Source organism: Cervus elaphus, chromosome 22, assembly GCF_910594005.1.
Source record: "Cervus elaphus chromosome 22, mCerEla1.1, whole genome shotgun sequence".
NCBI lineage: Eukaryota > Metazoa > Chordata > Mammalia > Artiodactyla > Cervidae > Cervus > Cervus elaphus.
In genome coordinates, this window is record NC_057836.1 from 19,804,021 (window position 1) to 19,810,758 (window position 6,738).

The window sequence follows — 6,738 nt, forward strand, 5'->3', positions numbered from 1 at the left end:
CTATTATTAGTATTCATTTCACTTTAGTAGTAAAATGAATGAATCTCACAGAGTCTATGTAACTTGCCAGTATCACACAGCTACCGGTGGCCAACCAAGGCTCACACTCTCTTGTTCATTTTCAAAGCCCATCCTTGTAACCATGAATTACACTTCTACCATAGTTTTTCCCCAGTTAGAATTTTTGCCGAGGCTTTATTCTTGCACTGCATGTTTATAGCTTTTCTAACATAATGTCTTCTGAATGACCACAAGCATCAGATCTTTTGAAATGAATCCTTGAATCCTTGTTCAGGTACTCATTTGTGTAAACACAACAAATAAATATCTGATCATTGTCTACCATCTATAACTGTACACTTTTTCACAAGATGTGAACAAGAATTTGTTTTCAAATATGTGTTGATTTTGCTACTCCACTCCTGACATTGGTGGTAAAAAATGGTGGTGAAAAAATTCTTCTCTAAGTGGTTTAAGGTCTAGATCCAAACCATACCTTTAGAAGTGAAGTGAAGCGAAAGTTACTCTATCGTATCCGACTCTTTGCGGCCCCACTGACCATATAGTCCATGGAATTCTCTAGGCCAGAATACTGCAGTGGGTTGGCTTTCCAGGGGTCTTCCCAACCCAGGGATTGAATCCAGGTCTCCCGCATTGCAGGCGGATTCTTTACCGGCTGAGCCACAAGGGAAGCCTTTAGAACTGCTGTGCAATAGGATAGTCATTAATCACATTTGAGTATTAAAATTTAAATCAATTATAATTAAATAAAAATTTAAAACCTAGCCACGTTTCAAGTGCTCACCAGCTCCATGTGGCTAGTGGATACAATTGTGGTTGCACTGATGTGGAATATTCCCACCATTGGAGAAAGTTGATTCAAAAGTGCTGATCTAGAATAAAAATAATAGTTTTCTTCCAGATGTTGAACAAAAGGAACTCCAGCTCACTTGCTTTTAAACAATGAACCATATATAGCTCAATACATTTTACAGTAATTAGAAACTTAGCCTTCTTCAGTATAGGTGCTTGTGAAATGTATAGACGTTAAGATCCAAGTGAAGAAAGACTGTACAATGAATCCGTGGGATTAAGATTTTTTTAAGATTTTTCATAGTTTTCTTTCACCGTCTTTTTGCTGTCTAAGGACTCTGCAGTATTGTGTGTGTGTGTGTGTTAGTCACTCAGTCCTGCCAACTCTGCAATCCCACAGACTGTTAAAATCCAAGTGAAGCAAGGCTGTACAATGAATTTGTAGGGTTAGGTATTTTCAGAATTTTCTTTCACTGTCTTTTTGATATCCAAAGATTCTGTAGTATTTCCCCTTTTTTTTTTCTAATATTATTGATTTGTGTCTTCTCTCTGTTTTCCTCAGTTCGCTTGAGGTTTATCAATTTTATTTATTTCTTCTGAAGAACCAGCTCTGTTTTGTAGAGGCTTATCGATTTTATTGATCTTTTTCAAGGAGCCAGCTTTCGATTTCATTGATCATCTCTGTTGATTTCTGCTGTTCCATATAATTTCTTTTCACTTTGCATTTTCCCTTCTTTTTCAAGTTTACTATGGTTAAAGCTTAGATATTTGTTTTTAGATATTTATTATTTTTGAATATGTGCATTCAATGCAGTGAACTTTCCTCTCAACACTTATTTTACTCTATGTCACAAATTCCGAAGTTATATTTTCATTTAGTTAAAAATATTTTTAAATTTTTCTTGAAATGTCCTCTTTGACTCATGTATTGTTTAGAAAGATGTTGTTACATCTCCTGTATTTAGGATTTTCTAGTTATATTTCTATGTAGCCATCTGATTCTAGTTTAATTCCACTATGGCCTGAGCACATACATTATATGATTTCTATTCTTTTAATTTTTTAAGCTATAATTTCTCAGAATGTGGTCTCACATGGCAAATATTCAACATAACCTCGAGACAAATGTATATTCTTCTGTCGTTAAATAAAGTAGCTTATAAATGTCAATTATTTTATATACAGTTGGTTGATGGTGCTGTTAGAATCACAGTTGTCTTGTGATTTTCTGCTGGATGGGTCTTCCCATTTCTGACAGAGGGTTACAGAAGTCTTCAGCTCTAATAGTGAATTCACCTGTCTCTCCTAGCAGTTCCATCAGTCTCTGCCTTATGTCTTGACACTGTTGTTAGGTTCACATACAAAAGAATTGTTATGTCTTCTTGGAGAATTAATTGTTTTATGATTATGTAATGTCCTTCTTTCTCCCTGATAAGTTTTCTTGTTTAGAAGTTGCTCTGCATGAAATTAATATAGTGTAGCTACTCCAGCTTTCTTTTGATTAGTATTCACAAGGAATATCTTTCTCCATCCGTTTCTTTCTTTTTTATTTTTACTACATATATCTTCATCTTTAGAGTGGATTTTTTATAGAAAATACAAAATTGAATCTTATTTTTGTTTCACCCTGACAATTTCTTTTAGCTGGTATATTTAAACCATTGACATGAAGATGATTATTTAAACAGATGAAGTAATAGCTGCCATATTTGTTAATGTTTTCTATTTGTTGCTATTGTTCTTTGTTTCTATTTTGTCTTCTACTTTTTCAGCCTTATGTAGTTTTAGTTGGGCAGCTTAGATTATTTCATTTTCTTTCCTATCTTGTATCCATTGTACTTCTTTCTTTTAAAAAAAATATTTTTAGTGATTGCCCTGAAGCTTGTAATACAAAATTACAACTAGCTCAAATATGCTTTCAATTAATACTGTAAACCTCAAAAGAGTAGTGCAATATCTTATAATAACAAAATAATCCAAAGTATACTCTTGTCCTGCCGGGAGCCAACACACGAGACCCTACCCCTAAAAAGGCCATAAGGGAGAAAACCTGACGGGCAAGGCGGATCAGGTTTTCGGGGGTTTCGAAAAAGTCAGCTCACGAGACCCTACTCCTAACAAGGCCGTAAGGGAGAAAACCTGACGGGCAAGGAGGATCAGGTTTTCAGGGGTTTTCGAAAAGGCCAGCTCACGAGATCCCACCCATGACAAGGTCACGAGTAGAAAGCCTGACAGGCAAGGCAGATCAGGTTTTCAGGGATTTCGAAAAGCTGCCCCCGGCGCTCACCTTAAAGATGATATCTGTCTTTCTGATGCCTGCCTCAATGGACTACTCCCTAATTTCTCTGACACAGGCAGGAAGGCCTTCCCCATCTCTTCCCAAATAAGAATCAATTTAGAACTTTAATCAATAAGTTTCCCAGGTGGTGGTATTTTATGAGATTATCCAGGGTGAAAGGAGGGTTTTAATTTAAACTCCTTTGCTGGTAGTTTGTTAGCCGAATGCATTTATACGCTTGGTACTAATATGCATGATTGCTTATAATATCCTAATCATAAAATAGCATAAAGAAACTGATTATATAAAAGCCCTAATAGACATAGAGCATTTTTGAGGGGTGAAGGAGTCCTATTAGAAAACATAAGAAAAATTATTCTATAGGTGGTTATTGGGTTGTGATTTGCTTGCTGTGTTTATGCTTGCTGTATTTTTGCCTTTAATGTGCTAAGGTTGTGTTATAAAAACCATTGTTAATATAGTTAAAGATCTAGAGAAATAAGAACTTAGCCCTAGTGTGGTAACAATGAGATGGTTGTTAACTGTCAGTCAGGAGTGCTAGGCAGAAGCTGCCTCACCAAAGTCGCAGAGTCAGTATGGGGTAAACTTCTTAGATAAACGCAACTGACAACCTTTGCAGAAAGATTAATTTTTGTATTAACAAGAATATAATTCTACTCTGTACTATTTACCTATGACACTGTTACCTTTCAGTTAAGGTCACCATAGAAACAGAAAATAGGTTTACATTCACCTGACCTGCAAAAATGTTAATAGGCCCCAAGGCCAGAAGATAATGTACAAGACCCTCATAAACAAAGAAGTATGCAGAAAACACCCTGGTTTCGTGAAGGACAAGCTGACGTAATGTTAAACTATCTTCCCCTTAGAAATGTACTAATTTAGGGTATAAAAGCTATGGTAAAAAATAAAGCATTGCCAGACTCTTCCAGACTCTCTGCACCCCCGTCTGGTCATTTCTCTCTCTCTTTCTCTCTCTCTCTCCCTCGCAGACTTGGCCCTATCAAGGCTAGTCTCACGTGTCTTCTCTCTCTCTCGCCGACGCCGTTCATCCTGAGGGTACCCCCTGGATCCTGCTGGGGCTGGACCCCGGCATTGTCCCTTACATAGTTACTGTCATTCCTTCCACTTATGCATAAACTACAAGAAACTTATACAGTCATTATTTTGAACAAACTGTTACCAGTGTGATCGATTAAGAATAGGAAAGATACATTTAAAATTTTCTCATTTATTCCTCAAAGTACTTACCTCTTTCTATTCCTTCCTTATTTTAACATTCTTACAAGGAAGGTTTGCTGGCTACAAATTCCCTGAAGGTTTCTTTTTCTGGAAAAAATCTTTATTTCCCCTTCACTTTGAAGGGGATTTCATAGAATGTAGAATTCTAGGTTGGTAATTTTTTTTTTTTTTTCCCTCTCAATTTGAACATTTCACTCCACTTTGCTTGTTTACCTGCCTTCTTAGGTAACAAAAGGTGCAAGGTAATTATTTTTTCCCTGCTTCTTTCCAAATTTTCTCTCAATTTTTGTTTGACATTCTGCAATTTGACTATGATATACCCAGATTTATTTGATGGAGGTGTGTGTGTGTGTGCACACAGATATATGCTGCTTGGTTTTCTCTGAGCTTCCTAGATCTGTGCTTTACTGCCTGATATTAATTTGGGGGTAAATTCTCAGTCACCGTTTCTTAAAATATTGCTTTCTTTCTTCTCATTTTGGTGTCCCCATTACATGTTATACTTTTTGTAATTATCCCACTGTTCTTGGATATTGTTTTGGGTTTTCTTTTCTTTTATTTTTTTTCAGTTGTTTTCTTTTAACTTTTCAGTTTTGGATGTTTCTGTTGCTATGTCCTAAACTCAGAGATTCTCTGCTCAGCCATGTTTAATCTATTAATGAAACCATCAGACACTCTTTATTTTTGTAAGTGTTTTTGATTCTCTAACATTTCTTTTTTTCCTTTATTATAATTTCTATGTACCTCCTTACACTACCTATTTATTCTCCATGCTGTCTATATTTTGCATTGGAGTCATTAGCATGTCAGTCATAGTTTTAAAAAAGTTTCCAGTGTGATAATTCCAATATTTCTGCCATATTGAAGTTCCGATACTTTTCAAACTGTGCTTAACTTTTTGTTTTTGTTTTCTGTCCTTAGTCATGTCTGACTCTCTGCAGTGCCATGAGCTGTAGCCTACCAGGCTCCTCTACCCATGGAATTTTTCAGGCAAGAATACTTGAGCGGAGTGCCATTGCCTACCTCAGGGGATCTTCCCCACCCAGGGATTGAAACTGCATCTCTTGTATCTCCTCATTGGCAGGGGGATTCTTTACCACTAGCACCACCTGGATGACTGAAAACTGTGTTGTAATAAATATATTTGGTCTTTGGCTCTGATTCCTGGCAAGGAGCTTCAAAAATCATTATAATTTTTTCAATTTCTTGAGTCATAGAAGAAGTAACTTTGTTATGCTAGTGATCACTCACCGTGAAGGTTCTGTATAGTTTCAAGGGAGTGTCTGGTCACCAGAAAAAACCCCCACCATGTGATTAGAGGGTAGCAAATTCCTACATACCCCATCCACAGACACGCAAGCCGTGTATGCCTACACCCGACTCTAATATACCAAAGACACTGAAGCCTAAACTCTTCATAGCAGAACATTGCCCACACTCAAGATTGGCCACTGGTTGACGCACTTGCAAGAAATATCCGAATAAAACTACAACGGCTCTGAAAACTGAACTGGAACCAGAGCCCCCAGAAGGCCTCAACCTAGCCAGAGTGATTGTCTGCTCAAACCAAAAATTTGGATATGTTCCAGATATTTAAACAAAGAGTCTCCTAACAAAATATTTATCGAAAATGACCAGAAGACAATCCAAAATTATTCAGCATATGAATAGCCATGAGAATTTGGACTTGCATGGGGAAAGACCAACAGAAGCTGTGCTGACATGACACAGATGTTGGACTTATCTAGCAAATAGTTTAAGCAGCTATTATAAAGGCACTCAAAATACCAAAGGAATGAAGAAATAAATGAAGTCATTTAACAAGAATTAGAAATCATCTTTTTCCTCCTCTGAATTGCCTTCTATCTAAATTGATTGCTACTTTTATCAAGGATAAAGAAAATTTTCCATCCTAAATTATGACATCTCAATTTTCTCCAACAGGTAAAAGTCACTTTTTTCACTTAGTAAGTCATCAAACAAAATCTTAATACATAATTTTTAATTTCAAGCTCATATATATGTATGTATATGTACATATATATATATATATATATATATATATATATATACACACACACATTTTTCTTTCTATACGGCATCTAATGTAAGATATTTATTTGAATGTTCTCCTAAATTTTTACCTGGACTTGTTCACTTTTTTAAAATAGTAAATATCTTTCACTTGCCTTTTCATGTTTTCTCTCCTGTGAGCTTCCATGAAAAGTTTTATACTTTATTTCGTAACAATAATATGCTGCATCTGTGTAACACTTTACAATATGTATTTTTCTCAGTGAAATTAATCATTCCATTATCAGTCATAAATTTAACCTGTTTCCATTCTCTTACCTCTTTCTCTTAAGAGTTCCCTTTCATTACCT